The 22537-nt window shown below is 39.5% G+C and overlaps 1 protein-coding gene across 11 annotated transcripts in view; it reads right to left on the minus strand.

Annotated features, from left to right (window-relative positions):
• The window catches only part of Ptk2 (protein tyrosine kinase 2), a 201556-nt gene that overhangs the window by 152921 nt on the left and 26098 nt on the right, over positions 1-22537 (minus strand). For 7 of the 11 annotated variants that reach the window (XM_052161699.1, XM_052161707.1, XM_052161701.1 and 4 more), the window contains 3 exons: positions 20193-20289; positions 17858-17962; positions 17274-17396 (listed from right to left, as the gene is read on the minus strand). The gene's annotated coding sequence lies outside the window, so the exon portion shown is untranslated. The remainder of the gene's footprint in view (positions 1-17273; positions 17397-17857; positions 17963-20192; positions 20290-22537) is intronic. The other 4 variants (XM_052161697.1, XM_052161703.1, XM_052161696.1 and 1 more) reach the window with 3 other exon arrangements.

Below are 22537 nucleotides of genomic sequence, written 5' to 3' on the forward strand. Positions count from 1 at the left end.
GATATACTGGGGACCGGAGAGATGGCTCAGCTCAGCGGTTAAGAGCACTGACTACTCTTCCAGAGGTCCTGAGTTTAATTCCCAGCAACCACATGGTGGCTCACAACCATACATAATGAGATGTGATTCCCTCTTCTGGTGTTTCTGAAGACAGCTACAGTGTACTCATATAAATAAATTTAAAAAATAAAATAAAATATTTGAAAGCATTACTGTCCCATACAAATTAAACATAATATAATAAAGATACTTAATTGCTAAGAGTCAAAAACCCCAGGACCTAAATATGTCAAAGTTTACCTTCTTTGAAACAAGTACAATGCATTTTTAAACACTGGATCAATTCACATGTCTAGACTGCAAACAAGAAAAGCTATGGAAGTTCCCTGACAGATAGCAAACACCATAAATTCACCCACTGTTAACCTATCTGAGAGCATCTACTTGCCACCGTGGTTCAGATCTACCAGATACTGAAGTTCAGTAGGACAGGACATAAGGCTAATTACAGAGGGCACAAACACACTCTGAACTGACCACTTCTTTTCAGCAAGGGACTCATGTCTATAATGAAAAAGTAGATCTGAAATATCTGAATCAAAGACAAAGGCCACAGCTAGCAGCAGAACAGCATTTACATAGAAAACAAGGGAAGTGAGAAAAATAGCAAAGTCACCTGGCAGAAGACAGCAGGAAGCTCCTAGGATGTGAGACTGGAGGTACTTTTATTTTAGTACTCATCTGCCAATTCTAGAAACAAGGAGGAAGGGTAAGAATCTGGGTTCCAGACTCATAATTCCTGCCAAAGGACAAAAACATTAGACAAGGTTTTGGCAGGCTTAATCTGAAAGTAAAGTACAATGTTTCCCGTCAAATATTACTCAGCAACAAAAGGAATAAAGCACTGGCACGTGCCACCCTGTGAACGAACCATACCAGTAATGCATTAGACCATGTACTGTATGATTCCTTTCCTATGAACCATCCTACACAGACACAGGTGACAGACAAAGCAAATTGGTAATTTTCTTGTCTGGACTAAGAATTATGGGCAGTGACTACAGGAGGGATGTAATTTCTTGAGGGTGGAGGGCAGTACAAAGGTTAAATTGATGGTGGTGACTACATCATTTAAAAAACTAAATTCTTCTCCGATTAGGTTTAAATTTAAAGGACCTAAATTCAGAACTTGTGTTGGAATGACAACAAAAACCCCATTTGTCTTCATTTAAAAATCAGACCTGATTTCAAAAAGGTCATAGGCACCAACTCCAGGAAGAGACCATAAATCCCAGAAACCAGGCCAAAAGGCAACAGCTCCAGGAAAAGAACAAGATTATAAAAACCCCTCCCAAAGAACTGCCCAAGGATAATCACAAAAATGGGAAAATATCTTATCCCAGGATGGGTCATCTGTACTGGACAGTCTTAACCCATCCTATGGTTAAACGTTCATGACATAGGAGTGCAGACCACTGACCACTTGTGAACCCCTAGCACCTACCAATGAAATTTTAGATTACCTAATCCCTCTAGAGAAATCCCGCAGTTCCCTATAAGAAATCCAGCATGCCTCTGTCTGGGGCCGCATTTTAAAATATAGTTGACCAAGCATGCTGGTTGTTTCTACAGATTAAACATTCTTTGTCTTTGCATATTATCTGAGTCTGGGGTCTTCCCTCAGCGATTTTCAGACCCTTGCAGTGTAAAGTCCAGTGTCTAAGATCCAGCACTACCCAAAAAGGAAAGGAAAGGAAAAAGGAAAGGAGAAAAGGGAAAAGGGAAAGGGGAAAGGGGAAAAAGGGGAAAGGGGAAAAAGGGGAAAGGGGGAAAGGGGGAAGGGGAAAGGGGAAAGGGGAAAGGAAAGGAAAAAAAAGAAACAAAAAAATTAGGGCTGGAGAAATGGTTCAACTGTAAAGTACTTGAAGCAGAGTAATACTGACAACCTGATTGAGATCCCTGGAATCTATATAACATGTTAGTGGACTGTAGGAAAAGTGTCAACACACCCAAACAGGGAGAAGGAAAGTCAACACGGGAACATTCCAGAAGCTCACAGGACAGCAAGCCTGAAGTCCAGAGAAACAAATAACAAGAGAGTTTATCTCAAACAAGGTAGAAGACAAGGCCGGACACCTGAGGCTGTCTGTCCTCTGACCTCCACATTTACGCTATGGCACATACTCCCACTCACAGCTAAAACTAAAAAAAAAAAAAAAAAAAGCAATAGTGAACTTCTAGTTTTAAAAGACTATAATTCCAGACCCCTACCCCACCCCCCAAAAGAGTTAACAAATACAGAGTATATACAAAAAGTAGCAGGGCTGAGAAGACTGCTCAGCAGTAAGGAGCACTGACTGCTTTTCCAAAGGTCCTGAGTTTAAATCCCAGCAACCATATGGTGGCTCACAGCCATCAGTAAGGAGATCTGACTCCCTCTTCTGGAGTGTCTGAAGACATCTATAGTGTACTTACATATAATAAATAAAATAAATCTTAAAAAAAAAAAAAACAAAGTTCTAGTTAACCAAGATATAAATACAATTCTAAAAGAAACTGCAAGCACTACAGAAATACAAATCTAAGAATGTTTTGTTATAATCTTCTATAAAGTACAAGAAAATATAGTCAAGCATGTCATTAAACTCATCAAGGAGGTAGCCCAACCTCCTGCGATGATTAGTTTTAAAATACCAGGATTTATCTGAAGTATATTGTCAAGTCTCTGCTACAATGCTGGTACAGTTCTGATCTGCTCCAAGTTTATTTCTATTTTCTGCATGTAAACTTCACTTCTAAAAACAGCCTTTTCTCATTACCACCCCCCCCTTCTCTAAAAAGAAGCTTTCTACTACTGGCTTTGATAACAACTTATATTACCACCTTCAAACCAAGTACTGATAAGAAGATCTTCCTAAGGCAAAAATTTGCCTCTGCTTAACAATTATCTCTACAGAAACTATAATGCTTAATTTGGTCCAGCTTTTTTAATTAATTTTTTTCATGTAATATATTTTGACCTATAATATATTTTTCATGTAATACATGTTTTTCACCTCCCCAACTCCTCTCAGATCCATCCTATGGGTTGGAGCCTTAATGAATAAAATAGAAAAAAAGGAGAAAGCCTGCTGAGCTGAATAAACTCCTACTGCCATAGCTGCACAATGTAGCTGTGGCCATGTCTTCCTAACATGAGGGACAATGCCTTCAAATCGTGAAAAAAAAAATTAGGGCTTTGGGGGATGGTTTAGAACCATATATTTCTGGTTCACAGGACTTTAGAGTCACAAGCCTCTGAAGGGACTCTGTTGTCTTTCTTATTCTTTCTTATAGAACTGCCTACAAATAGTGGATAAAATCATTTTTAAAAGTTATTTTAAGACAATGAAAAAAATCACCCAAGGCAAGCCAAACCTTCATAATTTCTTCTTGAAAATTCTTATAGCATCTGGCATGTGCCATGATTCTGTACTCTCTTGCCTGGGCATCATGCCCTGCTCTGAACTTCAGGACGGCAGGTTAAGCATCTGATGGTGTGACAGATATGCTCAGAGCACAAGCTGTTACAAATTCAAGGCAAAAGTGGGAACAAATAGCATCTATCTAAATCTATTTTTTAATGTTACATTTTATTTACTTGTTATATATATGCAACTTGCATTGTGTTAAAATCAGAAAAACATGCAGATGCTGGTTATTTCCTTCCTTCCGTCATGTGAGTCCCCAGGCACTAAACTTAAGTCCTTTTATGGCTTAGGGTCAAGCACCTCTACCCAGTGAGCCATCCCCCTAGTCCCATATCTAAATCTAAATGCAAATCTGTGGCAGACTGTGAAAAGATGCTGTGAAGTTCATATTCATTGTCAACTTGACAAGATTTAGAATCACCATAAAAACTCAGCTCTAGGTATGTCCATCAAGGTTATTTCCAGAACTTTAGTAACAAAAGCATAACTGACATATAGCTAGAAAATAATTCAAAGGGAGACATTCTAGAAGGGAACAAAAAAAATGTTTTAAAAACTCCATATTCTATCCTTATTTGTCTTCAAAGTTTTAAGGCAAAGTTCAAAAACTTTGCAAATCTAGCAAATCTTAGGGGTCAGACCTGTCCAGGGACTGAGACTATTTACCACAAAGTCTGTTTAAATTTGTCAGCTTAGTATCAAGAATTCCAGCATAATTAACAAGATTTCCTGTAAAGGATGCTCACACAGAGATAACACTGCTTTTATAAAGAGATGTTTCAAATATGAAATTTTTTTAAAGATTTATTTATTGTTATATCTAAGTACACTGTAGCTGTCTTCAGATGCACCAGAAGAAGGCATCAGATTTCGTTACGGATGGTTGTGAGCCACCATTTGATTGCTGGGACTTGATCTCAGGACCTCCGGAAGAGCAGTCTGTGCTCTTAACCACTGACCAACCCTTTAACATATGAATGTTAAAATGGCAATAAACCATGCTTAAGGTCTGCATTAGTAACCCCCTAGTTGCTGTGATAAAACACTATGGCCAAGGCAACTTATAGAAGTAAGAGTCGTATGGTTCAAGGAGGATAGTCTGTAGTGGCAAAGCCAAAGATGTTGAGAGCTCACATCTTGAAAGAGAGAAAGCAAATTAGGAAATGGTACGAGGCTTTCAAACCTCACACTTCCTCTAGCAAGGCCACAACTCCTAATCCTGCACCTAAAACAGCACCAACACCTGTGGACCACGTATTAACTCACACACCTCAGCCTATGGAGGACACTCTCACTCAGAGCACCACAAGGTTCCTTCTAGTAAGGCCTTACTCCTTTGCTAACTGTAAATCTAAATTATGTGATTATCATACAAACAAGAATGTACAATTTTGTTTACAGTAAAAACACCTTAATTTCCCACCAACCCTAGTGACCTACAGTTTGGGTATAATCCTACCCAAAGCAACAGAGCACCCGGGGAACCAGGTGTGACCTCATTTAGGTGGGTGGGGGAGTTCTTAACCACTCTTTGATATGTAATTTCAAAGGTCACCAAAACCATCCCTGTGGCTACTGTGAAGCCACAAGAGACTCTCCTGAGAAGCCTATATCAAGACTCCTGGGTGTCTGAGACTTTCCCTGAGCACCTACCTATTCTGCTGAAATCTGTTAAAACATTTCTTAACAAACTTCAACTTTAAACTGGCCTGTCCTGAAATTCATTCCTGTAGTGAAGTCAACACTCTCATCTTTAAAGAGCTGTAGTCTCTGAAAAGAACTCCTCAGGCTGTTGCTGGCAGCACAACTGTATCTTTAGCTCCTGAGAGGACACCTTGTGTGACATATGACCTCAAGAAGAAGCAGTAACATAGGAAACTTGTTCCATATACCAGCATGACTCTAAGAAAGTCACAGTCTCTTCTCTATGACAGGCCTGCTAAAAATGCTAAAACTTTGATTCAGTCATCAGAAAATATCAGATAAACCCAAAATAAGGGAAAATCTAAAGTCCTTCCAACTTAACAATGCCATAAAAAGAGAATGCAGGGGCTGGAGAGATGGCTCAGCGGGTAAGAACACCGACTGTTCTTCCAAAGGTCCTGAGTTCAAATCCCAGCAACTACATGGTTGCTCACAACCATCCATAATGAGATCAGACACCCTCTTCTGGTGCATCTGAAGACAGCTACAGTGTACTCACATATAATAATAAATAAATCTTTAAAAAAAAAAAAAACCAAAAAAAAAAGAGAGAGAGAGAGAGAGAGAGAATGCAGAGAAACTTATCTCAAGTGGAAAGACTAAGGAAGAATGATTGGATACTGCCAGAATTGGACCCTATATCAAGGGGAAGAGCCTCTGTTAAGACACAAGTATAGGTCAGCTGCCACAATTTAGATAGGCAAAACAGGAAATAAGGAAGAGTAGATTCCGGGATTAGCATATAAAAAAGGGTAGCAACAGAGGAAGACTGAAAGCCCCACCCAGTAGGTTTCATTCTGTATAATTTACTGTACAGAGGTAGAGGAATGTCCAGTGGCTACCCTCCAGGCTCAAAACTGTGCCAGTAATAATATAGATCAGCATGTAGAATATGAATTTTTTTTTTTTTGGATTTGGTTTTTCCAAGACAGGGCTTCTCTGTGTAGCCCTGGCTATCCTAGAACTTACTCTATAGACCAGGCTGGCCTCGAATTCAGAAATCCACCAGCCTCTGCCTCCCAGAGTACTGGGATTACAGGCGTGCGCCACCACCAACCGGCTATGAATTTTCTTTATTTGACAATTACTTCATTGGTTTATAAAAACATCCTTGCTGCCAGCAAATACTCTGAATATTTGCATTACTATCATCCTGAGTCTTCTCCAGTAAATGAAAAAAAGTTTAAGATAAAAAAACTTCCAGAATCGGGCATAAAGGCCTTTAATTCCAGAGCTTGGGAAACAGAAATCAGAGGATCTGTTATGTTTTATAAAAAGACCAGGATATGTTTGGTAGAGCACAGTATGGTGAGATGGGAGGCAGGGCCCACGCTGAGGCATTCCTTCCCTCTGAGGTATGGGTATAGTATAGAATAGAATCTACTTAGGGCATGGGAAGGGGAGTTGAAAAGGGAATGGAGACAGAGACAGACAGACAGAGGGAGGGGGGAGAGAGGAAGGAGGAAGAGGAAAGGTGAGTAGAGAGAGGGAGGAGGGGAAGGGGAGAGAGGGAAAAGGGGGTTAGGGAGAATAAAGGGGGTTAGGTGAAAGGATAGAAAATACAGCCTAAGTCTCTAATGACCCCAAGAAGTCAGAAGTTTAAAATGCTATCTCGCTCCAAAGAAGCTCTAACTCCAGTCTTCTAAGAAGCCCCAAACACTTCATATTCCAGAGCCTGCTCTTTGTGCTCTTTGTTGGAAACTAGGTCAAAGGTCACATTCCAGAGCCCCTGCGCTCGCTTTGTTAAGAGCTAGGCAAAAAGGCCTTGAATAGGTGATCCTGACCCTATAAGGTAACTGGAAATGAGCTAATTATCTGCTTATCTTGCTTCTGTAAACTGCTTACGCCATTACCCCCATTCAGGAGTTCACGCAGCTATAGACCTCCAAGAAAATAGGAAACTAATTGGTCCACGGAGCAGGGCTCCGATAATTTAAACTGATTGGCCTAAAAAACTATGGAGTGGTACAAATCGATTGGCTCGCACTATTCGGGCTCTTGATGCTAAGGAATGATTGGTTTGTGATTTGTGGGCTTTGTTGTAAACTTCTAAAGCTGTCTGCAATTCTGGGGTCCACAGTCCTCTACCCCTGCGCGGTGTACGGCTGTGGAACCCAGAGTTCTGGAATAAAAATCCTCTTGCTTATTGCATCAAGACCGTTTCTCTCGAGTGATATGGGTGTCGCCTTCTGAGGCGTGGGGCGCTGGGGCACACTTGGTTTTTTTCAGGTCTTACATAGGGAGAGGAAAAGGACAGAAAGAGTGAAGAGGGGGCCAAACATCCCCTTTTATAGCAAGCCAGGCCTACCTAGTTATTGCCAACTGTTGGGCAGAGCCTAGAAGGAATGCCAACAGTATCTTTTGTCAGTTTGAAGCTAGTCTATACCAGGCAGTGGTGGGGCACGCCTTTAATCCCAGTACTTGGGAGGCAGAGGCATGCGGATTTCTGAGTTTGAGGCCAGCCTGGTCTTCAGAGTAAGTTCCAGGACAGCCAGGGATACACAGAGAAACCCTTCCTCGAAAAACCAAAAAAAAAAAAAAAAAAAAAAAAAAAAAAAAGAAGCTAGTCTATTCTACCTTAGGGAACTCCAGGCTAGCCAGGACTACATTAAAAACCAAAAACGGGAGGCAACTAACTAAAAGGGTTGTTGTTAAGGAATTTTGGACCTTGGAAAAGAATCTTAATAAGGGGAGGGACTGTCTATATTGTGCTGTGCTGAGGACAGGTCTAAGGGATAATATCATAATTGCTTAGCTAAGGTGGGAAGATTAGCACCCTAAGGTGGGTGAGTGGCACAATTCCCAGACAAAGACTTCTAAACACTGTAAAAGTGAGTTGGGCACTAGCATACACACATTAATTCAGTGCTCTCCAATGTAAGTGACTAACTGCTTCCAAGTTCTTGCCCAATGATGCACTGTAATCTGGAATTATAAGACAAATAAACTCTTTCTCCCATAAACTGTTTTTCTTGGCATATTTAATAACAGCAAAGGGCATTAAAATAATACTGAGGAAAAGGCACAGGCTATAAAGCTAGATATTTACACCAGGTGTTCACAGAGAGGATCCTGAAGGCAGAGAAACTTCACAGTACTGGGATCAATCCCAGGGTTTCATGCACATTAGGCAAACGATTTACAATATGTTTTAAGGCATTTTAATTAAAATTTGTTAAAATACTTTTCTAACATAAGAAATAAATATTTTTTACATTTATATTTCACCTTTTTTCCTTTCTTTTTTCTCTAAAGTGTGTTGGAGCATTGAGACATGGTGTCATGCAGCCCAGGCTGGCCTCAAACCATTAACTCTCTAGTCTCCAACTCTCACTATTGGAATCACAGGAATGTACCACCAAACCCAACCTCTCAGCCTTGTCTACATTTGTGCTGTTCTGCATTTATGCTAACATTTCAGTGAAATTAGGTCATAATGCAACATTTTAGAAGACATTTTAAATGATGACTAATTTACTATGTGCAGTACAACAATAACACACTAAATCCAACAGAAATCAATATACTGTATGTGGTTATTCCGCACTGAAACTGCAGGCAATGACAACTGCAGTGACTGCCACTTGGTGAAAGCAACTGTCAAATCTTCAGACTTAAACACACTTTAAGCCTTCTAAAACTAAGATTAATGAAGTGATCTCCAGGGGAAAATACCCAGATGTAATGCAACAATGAACCATGTAAAGTAGGATCAACCTGTCATCACCGTCTGTCCCCAAATACTAACTGTCCAAGAGGCTATCAGCAAATACCTACTATTTATCACCATATAACTATATCAAAATAGTTTGTTCACATGTCATTATCACAGAATGCCTGACTTGTTTGTAATAAGTAACATTCTCCCTTTTGTGTTTTCTTTTGTTGATTTTTGTTCTGATGGCATTTTGTTGCTGTGATGAAATCACCCTGTTTAGTTCTAACATAGCAAGACCTCACTGAAGTTTATAATCTGTCTCTTCTAATAGCTACTAATGTGAAATACTCTTTTCTGTATTATTGTCATACGTATGAAATGGATGAAATATGCATTTTCACCATCTTTAATTGATTTTTAATTACCCTACATTTAAAACATTTTTATTTCCTTATTATCATCCTGTGCGTGTGTGTACACAGAGGTTTCTGGAGGTCAGAGAACAACCTTGTGCAGTTGTTTCTTTCCTCTAACTTTACATGGCTCTAGGGATCAAACTGGGATCATTAGATACAAGTGCCTGTATCTACTGAACCACCTCACTGCCCCAACCATGGTTTTTTTTTTGTTTGTTTGTTTGTTTGGTTTTTGTGGTTTTTCGAGACAGGGTTTCTGTGTAGCCCTGGCTGTCGTGGAACTCACTCTGTAGACCAGGCTGGCCTGGAACTCAGAAATCTGCCTGCCTCTGCCTCCCAAGTGCAAGGATTAAAGGCATGCACCACCACTGCCCAGCTCCCAACCATGTTTTTAATAGTTTATCCAAAAAAATAATAATTCAAGCCAGGTGGTGGTGCATGCCTTTAACCCAGCACTCAGAAGACAGAGATAGTAGATCTATGATTTCGAGGCCAGCCTGGTCTATAGAATGAGTTGCAGGACATCTAGGGATACACAGAAAAATCAAAAGAGAAAAAAGAAAAAAGAAATAAACAAATAGGGGCTAGAGAGACAGCTCAGTGGTTAAGAGCACTGACTGCTCTTCCAGGGGTCCTGAGTTCAATTACCAGCAACCACATGGTGGCTCACAACCACCTGTAATGGGATCTGATGCCCTCTACTAGTGTGTCTGAAGACAGCTACAATGTTCTTATAAATGAATAAATCTTAAAAAAAGAAATAAACAAATAGATTTTGACAATAAAGGGTCTCCTTGCCACTGTACAATACTTTGTTTGCTCCAATAACTAATATGGCAGGATGTGCAAAAACACATAGAAAGAGAATAGAGCACATCCCTGCATTTCTCTCAAACTTGAAAGTAAGAATCCTAGGAAATGCAGCCTGCCTACTTCTAGGGTCTTGTGGCCATTGTTTCGTTTTTTTGAACAAGAATGTATATAACCCAGACCAGCCTTAAATTCACTGTGAAGCTGAGTGACTTACTGGTTTTTTTTCTACTGCTGTGACAAACACCTATAAGAAGCAACTCAAAAGGCAACTAAGAAATGCTGAGAGTAGAGAAAGTCTTCTCTAGGAAAAAGCATGTCAACTGGTTATAGAATACCAATGCTAAACCCTGAAAACACAGATAATCAAGAAACATTATGCAGATTAAACAGACTGTACTATGTGTTTAGGAACACACATATACAAACAACAAAAATTAAAGAAAAAGAGGCTACAAATTTGAAAAAGAGCAAGGGGATACACATGGCAGGGTCTAGAGGAAAGAAAGGAAAGAAAGAAATGATGCAATTATTTATAATTTCAGGGGGGTGGATGGAGGCAAATCATTTCTTGAAAAAGGCATCAATCCAGGGTCAAAGAGTCTCTTGTGGTTCACAGTAAGGGTACAGTCCATCACAGAAGTCAGGCACAGGGCAGGAGCATGAAGCAGCTTGTCACAATGAATCTATACTCAAGATGCAGATCTTGAACACCTTAATCCCAATGCTCAAGAAGGAAGAGTTCTTTGAGTTAGAGGACAGACTGGTCTACACAGGGAGATCCACACCAGCCAGGACTACATAGTGAGACTCCATCTCAAAAACCAAAAATTTGGGGTCTAGAGAGATGGCTCAGTGGTTAAGAGCACTGTTCCTCCGAAGGTCCTGAATTCAAATACCAGCAACTACATGGTGGCTCACAACCATCCATAAGAAGATCTGACGCCCTCTTCTGGAATGTCTGAAGACAGCTACAGTGTACTTACAAATAATTAATAAATAAATACATCTTTTTTAAAAATTTCTGAAAATAAATAAATAAATAAGCTGGGCGATGGTGGTGCATGTCTGTAATCCCAGCACTCTGGGAGGCAGAGGCAGGTGAATTTCTGAGTGCAAGGCCAGCCTGATCTACAGAGTGACTTCCAGGACAGCCAGGGCTATACAGAGAAACCCTGTCTTGAAAAAAACAAATCCAAAAAACCAAAAAATTAAAATAAAATGAAATAAAATAAAATAAAATAAAATAAAATAAAATAAAAAAATCTGAAAAGATGGCTCAGTGGCATTAATATCACTGAATATTCATCCAGAAAACCTGGGTTTAATTTTCAGCACCTACATGTAGCTCACAACTGTCTGTAACTCCAGTTCCAGGGGATCTAACACCCTCACACAGACATACAGGCAGGCAAAACACCAACACACATAAAATAAAAATAAATTTTAAAAGAAGAGGAGGAAAAGGAAGGAAGGAAGGAAGGGAGGGAGGGAGGGAGGGAGGGAGGGAGGGAGGGAGGGAGGGAGGGAGGAGAAAGAAGAAAGAAAGAAGAAAGAAAGAAAGAAAGAAAGAAAGAAAGAAAGAAAGAAAGAAAGAAAGAAAGAAAGAAAGAAAGAAAGAAAAGAAAAGAAAAGAAAAGAAAAGAAAAGAAAAGAAAAGAAAAGAAAAGAAAGGTAGATATAGACAAAGATGAATGATGTGACTCAATTGCTTTCTCCTTCTTAGTGCCCCTGGGTCTCCAACATAAGGAATAGTGTCATCCATACACTGAGGGATGAGTCCTCCCTCTTCAGTTAGACCTTGCTGTAAAAATTTTCACACACACCCAGAGGTATGTTTCCACAAAGACTACAAATCCAATCAAACTGTCACTCCTACCCATCACACTCCCCAGAATGCTGGGAGTGCAGGACATATCACCAAGTTTGATATTTACAAGCATTTGGTGAAGATGAACTCTCAGTGTGTGTACAAACAAGGAACTGGCTATTATCTGCAAGCTTTACAGAAATGGTAATGCATTCAACAAGTCAACCCAGTTAAAAGGAAATGCAAATTAGAAGTAGCTCGGTAGATGGCACTATTCTCCTATCTGTTAAAAGCATGATCACCACCTGTACATGAGTTAAGCACAAGATTAATTAAGCTTTGATCAAAAGAACTGGAGAAGTAGGCACTGTTATAGGGAAAGGAACTCTACAAATTTCTTAACTCTAGACTTGGTTTCTCATTGATGAAATGGAAACAAAATCACTACCTTACTGAGCAATAAAAGCTGGGAAGAAGCACTTTGTATGCAACATTAAGAATGTGAGATGGGGGTGAGCAGGGGGAGGAGGGATGGGATGGGGATTTTCATAGGGGTAACTCGGAAAAGGGATATCATTTGAAATGTAAATAAAGCAAGTATCTAATTTAAAAAAAGAAAATTGAAAACAAAAACCAAAAAAAAAAAAAAGAATGTGAGTTCAGTAGAGTGGTGGCAAACACCTTTACTCTCAGCAAGAGTTCAAGGCTAGTCTGTTCACAGAGTGAGTTCCAGGACAGCCAGAGCTACACAGAGAAACCATCTCCAAAAACAGGGAGTTCAAATCCCAGAACTCACTATCATCCTTTATAAAGTCAGATGTGCATCCAGAGAGATGGCTCAGCGGTATATCCTACAACAAGGGAATCAGAAGTGAAGGATCTCTATGAATTTGAGGCCAGCCTGGTCTACATGGTGAGTTAGACACCATCTCAAAAAAACAAGTGATTGAGTCTCTTGCAGAAGACTCGAGTTCAGTTCCCACTACCCCAGATCAGGCAACTGAAAACAGCTTGTAACTACAGCAGCAAGGAATCCAACGCCTCTGACTTCCACAGATAGCTGCATTCAACATGGACGCACACTTCATAATTAAAAGTCAATCTATTTTTTAAACCCAAATTTGTGGCACAAGCATCTATACTCCCAACACTCCTTTGGGGACAAGAGGCAAAGACACAAGAATCCCAGAAAGCTAGGGCTGGAGAGATGGCTCAACAGTTGAGAGCACTGACTGCTCTTCCAGAGGTCCGGAGGTCAAATCCCACATGGTGCCTCACAACCATCCATAATGAGATCTGACACCCTCTTCTGGAGTATCTAGAGACAAGTACAGTGTACTTGCATTAATTGATTGATAGATTGATTGATTGATTGACTGAATGAATAAATGAATGAATGAATCTTAAAAAGAAAAAAGAATGCCAGAAAGCTCAAAGCCAGAGAAGAGACAACTTAAATAAGGTATAAAGTAAGGAACACTACACCAGCACAAGAATACTATGGCACCAACACAAGAAATAAGACTCAGAATCCACCCCCCAACACATATATGTCAGCTATAATGGCTGTGACTATAATGTTCTAGCCATAATTCTTGAAACACAATGTCATGACTGAAATGTGAGCTCTCCACATACCTGGGGGAAATGGGAAGCTTAAGACTAAGCTCAATACAAGGCCCCACCCATCCATGAATTATATGCATTCACATGAAAGGCACTGTGGTGTTTGCAACTGCAAAGACAATGTGCAGGCCTTATTTCTAATCATCTGTCTCAGCATTTCAACATAAGCAGTGCTTCTTTTCAAAAGCAAGCAATTCATCAGCTTCTGGCTTTTCACCATCTCATCCTTGAGAGCTGGTTTTCTCTGGGGTTCTACAGGTAAGCCCACATGCCTCAAAGACATGTTTCCATGCTCCAATTGCCCTCTCCAAAGACAAGCATATCTTGTCTTTTCATATCAGCAAGCAATTTCCTAAGTTTCTCATAGAATTCATCTGCTTGTTGGAAATCACAGCTGAGGCAGTACTATAGCAGTAATTCCTACAACCAATGAATTGGCTTAAACTAAGGCCAAAGTCATTACTTCTGTGACAAGTATTCTTAAAATATTTTCTCATGAAGCAAAATATGAAACACACTTTTAAATTTACCCTTTGGATACATGTGTTCTAATATGCTCTATGTTCAAGTCTAAGGACTATAATAAAAAAAAAATCTGTCATCCAAGCTTAATAGTTTAATTCGAACCTAATTTCCATGTAATCTGGTTTAAAATTCGCAAGGTACTGTCTATATTAAGACAGTACGGTATGTACATCCAGTAAAAATCCCAGCAGACAAGACTTTTAATTCAGTGAAATCTAACAAGTCACTTCTACAAGCCCAGGCTTTTGCTTCCATTACTTTCCCCCCCACTAAGAAGACCCCTTCTTCAGGGGTCCTCTGAAAGAATAGCCAGTGCTCTTAACTACCAGACCATCTCTGCAACCCCTCCTTCTCTATTTTTAAGTCTTTTGGGAAATAAAGTCTAGGAGCAGAGTGCTGCCCACTTTAGATGTCAGAGTGATACAGTATAAAGGATGTGCTCAAAGACAGCTGGAATTCATACCCACTACCAGCTCTAACATGTGTTAGCTACTCATTCTGAGAAAAAACAACCTCAACCTGATCTTCCTCACACACAGGAGCCATAATACTATGAACCTTCTGTGTTGGGCTACATGCACAGCACCTAGCAAACACATAGAATGACTACACATCTGAGTAGTGGTTAAATCTAGATCATAAGTCTCTCTCATATGCAACGCTATCCCTTTTCTCAAACACATAGAATGACTACACATCTGAGTAGTGGTTAAGTATAGATCATAAGTCTCTCTCATATGCAACTCTATCCCTTTTCTCAAACACATAGAATGACTACACATCTGAGTAGTGGTTAAGTATAGATCATAAGTCTCTCTCATATGCAACTCTACCTCCTTTCTCCTACCCACACACAAACTACTAACAAATCCTACTGTCATGACATCCTAAGTCCACTTCTTTGATTGCTAGTGCCCTAGCCCATGTCATCTCTGCTCCATACCCGATTCCCTTCATAACATCCCAGTGGACGTATCTTGTCATGAGCTCTGAGTCGGACTTCAACAAGAATGACCAGCTCCACCAAACACTGCACATTCTGTCTGCACTGCTGTTCACTCAACTACAATGTTCGTTCAACCGTGGATCTACTTAGGTACTACATTCATCGCTTCCACATCTGGCTCACATCTCACTTAGCAGCAAAGCTTATTATGGCCATTCTATGTAGACCTCAAACCCTATCTACAAACTATAGCATGATCTCCTCCACTGTACTTCCCTCACATACATACCTTGAGGTTCACAGCTTATCAGCTGCTTTATTTCTCTCTTCAAGACACTCCTGTTTTGTTTTTGATGTCTCTACTTAAAGCAATTAGAACAGTGATTGGCATTTAATATGAACTCAGCAAACACATCCTGAACTCAACCAGCTCTTACTGTCATTACAATCAATCCTCCTAGAACGGGCCTATCCCACAATTCAATGAACATTCAATACCTCCTTCCAGAGCTGCTGACAGCTACCACTAGACAAAAATCTTACTATCTTAAAGATGGACATATTCTAGTTTAATTCTCACCAACTGCAACTGAGCCCATCATTCTAGGACTTTCCTTTCCTCAACCACAAACCTTTTGCTGCAAGTATATCTGCAACCCCTGGTAATACCTTCACCCACTCTCTGGTGATAGCCATATACCCTGCTTCAGAGAAATGCAGGTCTGTACCTAAAAACTACCTCAACTATCCCCTATCTTCCTACTTCTAACATAGCAGAGACTCAACAAATCCTTGGAGAACAAATGAGGAAATCAACTAATACAAAAGTAAAATGTTTTGTATAAAATATCACAATCAGTAGTAGTTTAACCTCAAACCATTATGACTCTAAAACTGTCAAGGCTCAAGCAAACCAACCCATACCCCATCACTTAAATCCTCACATACAAACACACCCCAACTTCAACACACACACCACAAGTCAACATAACCCTGTAGAAGAATTTTAATTCAGCAACATGGCTTCTCTGGAAAAGAATAACATCCAAAGACCTAGGTCTGTGTGATCCAGTTGGAATATAGACAGTCCATACACTTCTAATCTCTCTGTTTGGAATACAGACACACCCTTAGTACACACCCCTAATCCCAAACAAGGTAGGCAAGGTTAGTTTGTAAAAGGAAGAAGCCATGTTTGTTAAAACAAATGTTTGGGGCGTCAAGATAGCTCACTGGATAATGGCACTTGTTGCCAAGTCTGATAACCTGAGTTCAATCCTCAAGAGGTACATGAAAAGGAGAGAGCCAACTTCAACAAGTGACATCTAATTGAACGGCACACAAAGTGATAAACCAGAGAAAGATCTGGTAGAATGAGTCAGAGATAGAATACTCCCAACACTTACAAAAAACAGCAGAGGAAAAAGAGGCAACGAAAAGAGAGGCAACCTAAAGAGAACAAACCGGAAAGAGAGGCAATAGGGGGCGGGGTAGACAGTTTTACAGAGACAGGTTGCAGGTGAAGACAGAACAAGCCAGATAATGAGAAGGAACCAGAAGATTAGAACAAAATAGTTAGTTTGAGACCAAGCAGAGCAATTCAGTCAGAAGCCAGGAGAAACCAGTTTGAATCAGTCAGCTTAGAGAGAAATTTGGACCAGAACAGCTGAGTTAAACCAGCCAGACAGTTCAGAAAGACTAGAAATGATGAGTTTATTCACCAGTAAACTTCCGAGACAAAAATTACATCTGGCTAATAAAAGTTACTTTTACACAGACCACCTCTTTAATCCTTACTGACATAAACATACACAATCTCCAAAGCCCTCAGTGGCTTCATGTTCAAAATGTAGACTAATGAGTTCTACTCCTCTAAAGACTTCTAACAGCACAGAAATAAAAACAAGCAAGTATGAGAATCCTACAAAAATCTAGATTAGGTTGGTAAAATGGCTTAATAGATAAAAGTGCTTACTGCACACACCCGATGACCCAAGTGGAACACATAGTGGAAGGAAACAACTCATACATTCATTCATACATACATACATACATACATACATACATACATACATACACACACACACACACACACACACACACACACACAAATAATTAAGTAAGAAATAATGAATGATTCTTTTAGCCTTATAGCTCAATTTAGCTCTGCTCAATAAACAGCTCTGCTCCTGTTTGGGAGCCGATTCTGCTACAAAGTTTCATTTGCATATTCTCATTCAATCATATTCATAGTCTCTCTCAAACACATACACTCATCATCATCATCATCAAGCAAAAGAAAACTTACTTTGTGACAAGAATTTAAAAACTTCATTCCTAGGCGTGGTCAGGAAGATCTCGTGGGTTATAAACCAGCCTAGTCTACATAGCAAGTTCTCAGGTCAGTCAGTGCTTCATAGTGAGACCTTGTCTGGAAAAAAAAAAAATACACAAAACAAGGGGCTGGAGAGATGGCTCAGCAATTAAGACTGCTCTTCCAGAGGTCCTGAGTTCAATTCCCAGCAACCATGGTGGCTCACAACCATCTGTAATGGGATCCAAAGCCCTCTTCTGGTGTGTCTGAAGAGAACGTACATATATAAAATAAATAAATCTTAAAAAAAAAAAAAAAGGGAAAAAAACCCACCAATATGCCTGGAGCCAGTGAGATGACTCAGCATGTAACAGTACTTGTCATTAAGGTTCATGAACCAAGTTTGATCCCCAAGAGCCACATGTACAAGAAAAGAACTGGCTCCCAATGTTGTCCTCTTACCTACACTGAATGAGTGAACATGTGCACACATGTATGCACATGCACACCCACTCGCATGTTCACACACACACCACAATAAACAAAGAACTCTTCATTCAGCAGGAATGAAAACTAACCTTGGGTTAAACAGGCATGATACCACAGATGACACAGTAGTTCTCACATCTAGCACAGGCAGATATAGAACAGACCTCTCCCCTTACTCACAGGAGCAAGAGGAACTAGAAAAAACAGAAGTGAATTAGAGACCTCCTCATCTAGACTAAAAAGCTGAAACTACATGCATGGGAAAATTTCTTTAATACAAAGAAATAAAAACAATTTGAGGAGACAATAAATAACTGCGGAGTAAAGTGAACTAACCCTCACATGGAAATGGAAGAGACAGAGAAAGAACCTCTACTCCAGAAATTCTTGCAAATATCATATTTAATAAACTATCAATCATTTGAACTCCATGAAGTTTAAGTTTGTTAAAATAAATGTTTGGGGAGGCAAGATGGCTCACTGGGTAAGGGCACTTGCTGCCAAGTGGGATAACCTGAGTTCAATCCTCAAGAGCTACCTGAAAAGGAGAGAACCAACTTCAACAAGTTGTCCTCTGATCTCCACATGTACCCCTATACACATATACACACAAAAAAACAGATACATATAAAATTTCTATTCAAAAATAGAAAATATTCACTGATGCAAACACTCAAAGAGAGATTATGAATCTCTTATCAACATCCTTGTCCTTGGTTTATTACCAAATTTACGAGAAAATAGGTTCTAAGAATAAAACAAACTTTCAAGTCTGTAATCTCCCATATGTGAAAAAGAAACTAAACAAGTTTAACAATTTACAAATCAAGTAATCTCTCTCAAAGTCAATCCTACTGTTTTTACTGTAGAAAATACCATCTGGAATAATTGCCATTGTGGCTAATTTTATGTCACAAACTAAAGTCATCTGACAGGAAGGAACCTCAATTGAGAAATTGCCTCTATAAGATCAGGTTGCAAGCAGGTATGTAGACCAAACTGGTCTCAAACTCACAGAGATTGCCCACCTCTGGTTCCCAAGTGCTGGAATTAAAGGTGTATGCAACTATGCCCAGCTTACAGGGCATTCTCTTCATAAATGATTGATGAAAGAAGGCCCAGCCCATGGCAGATAGAGCCATCCCTGGGCTGGTGATCCTAGGTTCTACCATAAAACAGGCTAAACAAGCCATGAAAGCAAGCCAGTAAGCAACATTCCTCCATGGTCCGTGGATCAGCTCCCAATTCCAAGTTCTTGTCCCATTTGAATTCCTGCCTTGGCTTCCAATGATGAACTGTGGTAAGGAAAAGTAAAATAAACCCTTTCCTCCTGGAGCTGCTTTGGTCATGATGTTTCCACACAGCAATAGTGACCCTAACTAATACAACTGAGTGTTGACTATATATTAGATGTATCTCAAAGTTTCTTCCTAACAATCTCCTAAGAGAAAAGTCTTAAATAACCTCCTAGGTCAGATGAGAAATTAGGTTTAAGTAGAGAAGAAATTACTTAAAAGTAGGGCTGGAACTTAGTAGTAGGTAAAGATCAATTGCTAAGAACCTGAGTTTGGATTCCAGCACCCATGTTAAAAAGATGGGCATGACACACATATTAGCATGAGTGCATAGGAAAAAGCATATATAACATATATGTGGTCTAATCCTAACTATAGTTTCAGGCATCCACTTGGGGGTACATGATATATTCCCCAAGGTAAGTAGAGCTATTATAAATAATCCATGAGGGGCTGGAGAGATGGCTCAGCGGGTAAGAGCACTGACTGTTCTTCCAAAGGTCCTGAGTTCAAATCCCAGCAACCATATGGTGGCTCACAACCATCTGTAATAAGATTGGATGTCCTCTTCTGGTGTGTCTGAAGACAGCTACAGTGTACTTAATAATAAATAAATACATCTTTTATAAATAAATAAATAAATAAATAAATAAATAAATAAATAATCCATGAGGCCAAAATCTGAAGCTAGTATTCATGAGACTAAAACACCAGTCAGGAACATGCTTCTAAAGCTAAAAAGAATATGAACCTAATACCAACACTTATAACTTAGTAACTGTTAACTTCTGTTGTGACTTTATGTAAATGTGAAACAGAGAACAGCAGATCTTGTTCCTAAAGTGGTTGTAAGTATTTAATAAGTAACTATAATTCAGAGTGTTTACAATGTCCAGTGTTTTCCAAACACTATTCTATGAATACCAGTATCATAATTATAATATTAAACATATATAAAGAATCAACATATAACTTATAGGTCTTCTCTGACCCTACCAATCATTTATGTTCTGCTACTTTATGACTACATTTGTCTGTACATTATGACTACTATATATCAGAGACCACGGACAAGGGAAAGAAAAAACAAAAGGCCACACTAAGGCACAAACAAGGGAAATGTACTCACAGCTCAGAAGGCAGCAGTGACTTTGAGAAGAAATCAAATAGCTGTTTTTAAAAATATTCCTAGTGTGTGCTTCCTCTTCTCATTGTCCCCCAGAGACCTGGAAGAGAGAGAATGTACACATACATAAACATCTTCACTTTGCTGCTAGTTACTTATTTACTTAACAGGGCTGCTGGGCAAGTGTTCCAGCACTAAGCTTAACCATCAGTCCACCTTACTCCTCTTATAAAGTCTTACCACGCTCACCCTCTTGAGCACATTATCATCATGTCTAACATATAAAGTGCTAGACAATGAATGAATTTAAAGATCAGTACATAGAAGCTATTTGCAAACCAGCACCCAGTAAAAAGGATGCATACAAGTAACTGAAAATTATTAGGCAATCAACAAGCATAACTTGCTGAAACGATGGCAAAGTTGAAGATAAGCAGACAAACACAAACACAAAGTTGAAGATAACACACAAACCTGGTTGTTGCCACAAAACCTATGCTAAAAAAATAAAGTTCAAAAATCAAACACATATATGTGAGAACTAAAAGGAGTGGAAACTGAGAAACTGAAAAGGCTTCTAAGATAGACGTCAAAACAAACAGGAATACTGAAGGACAGGCAATATTCTGGACAGAAAGGAGACAAATTTAAAATGGAAAGGAAGGATAGCCAATGACTTAGCAGACTATAGGCCAGGAACTGGAAAGCTGAAGTACCAATTCCATTTTCACAGCACAGTGAAAAAAAGTCTCAAAACAGCAGCACTGAGTGAGGTGACCTTAGAGTTGAAGATGCCCGGTTGCAGTGATAGCCCTAGCACCCTGCCTCCATCTGGTCCCCTCTACCCACCTAAGAACAGACCAAGAGCCACTCTCTGGAAAAAGCAGAGCCCCTTTCACACAAAGGTAGGGTAAGTCAACAAACGACTCCAGCTCCCACAACATAATGCAGTCAAGTGCCAGAATCTGGCATATCTTTTTCCTGCAGGAAACTGTTAGCCTAATAGGAAAGACTAAAGACACCAACAGAACTCCCTGGCAAAAGGCATGTATAGAATATCCTGATGCAAAACATATATACTTAAAGCTTCCTAGGGAGTTCTGAATTCATCACAAGGAAATAAAGACATGAGAAAGGCCTCTAATCAGAAGACAGAGAAAAGCAAAGCAAAGGGAGACCAGTGTGGACAGAGGGCAACTTGGAAGGAACAGAAAAGACTCAAGCTTTCAGTAACCTTGAGGTAGGACTCCACCATTATGAAACAAAGATACAGAATGTCCTTTGCATGAGCCTCTCCACCATCCATACTAAGATTCTAGCTTGCATGATCTTCCATATGCAGATACAGTATACAACAGTTGATGTGTGCAACAGTGCAGTCATGTCCAGCAAATACTGTTTTGCTATAGCTGTCCACTACCTCTAGCTTGCCCCTTAAAGGCTGCTACCTGCACCAGCAGCTGGACCTACACCCATGCATATACTTGCAACATTAAAAGGTTTTTAAGAAAAAAAGCACACTATAAGTTATGAGGGAAAAATGGGAGGAGGGGGAGGAAATAAATAAATTTGGTCAAAATACATCATATATATGGATGAAGGTCTCAAAAAGAACTTAGGAGACTCATTCAATTTAATACTCTTTAAATTTTTTAAAATGGTCTAATAATTAAGCACTAAAGAGATGGCTCAGCAATTAAGAGCATGCTCTTTCAGAGGTCCAGGTTCCATTCCTAGCACCCACATATGTGTCCACCAACAACCATCTGTAACTACAGTTCTGGGGAATCAGATGCCCTACTCTGATTACCATAGACACTGCTAGTAAGTGGTACACACACAAGCATACAAGTAAAACATGCATTCATATAAAGTATTAAATCTTTTTTAAAAACTGATAATCAAAATACAAACTTTCCCAAACCTATTGTCAAAGACATAACTCAAGTAACATTGTGCACACTCCAATACTATTCTCCTTTATTGTTACTATACCTCTTCCAGTTAACTTCTATCTCAGAGTAATAAGTAAACAGTTATATTGGCTCTGTGCCTTAAGTTTTTACATTTATTTTTTCTTCTTTTACAAAAAGCTATTTATTTTATAAGTGTTTTGCCTGAATGCATGTGTGTGCACCACATGCATGCCTGGCATCCAAGAAGGCCAGAATAAAATGTTGTATTCCTTAGAATTGGAATTACAGACTGTTGTGAGGCTCTATGTAGGTGCTAGGAATGAAACCCAGGTCCTCTGAAAGAGCAGCCACTGAACCAGATCAATGACTCATTGCAATGAACATTTGTAAATAAATGTGTGGACAAAAGGGTATGCAGTGGGACACACTGTG

The sequence above is a fragment of the Apodemus sylvaticus genome, chromosome 17, assembly GCF_947179515.1.
Source record: "Apodemus sylvaticus chromosome 17, mApoSyl1.1, whole genome shotgun sequence".
Taxonomy (NCBI): domain Eukaryota; kingdom Metazoa; phylum Chordata; class Mammalia; order Rodentia; family Muridae; genus Apodemus; species Apodemus sylvaticus.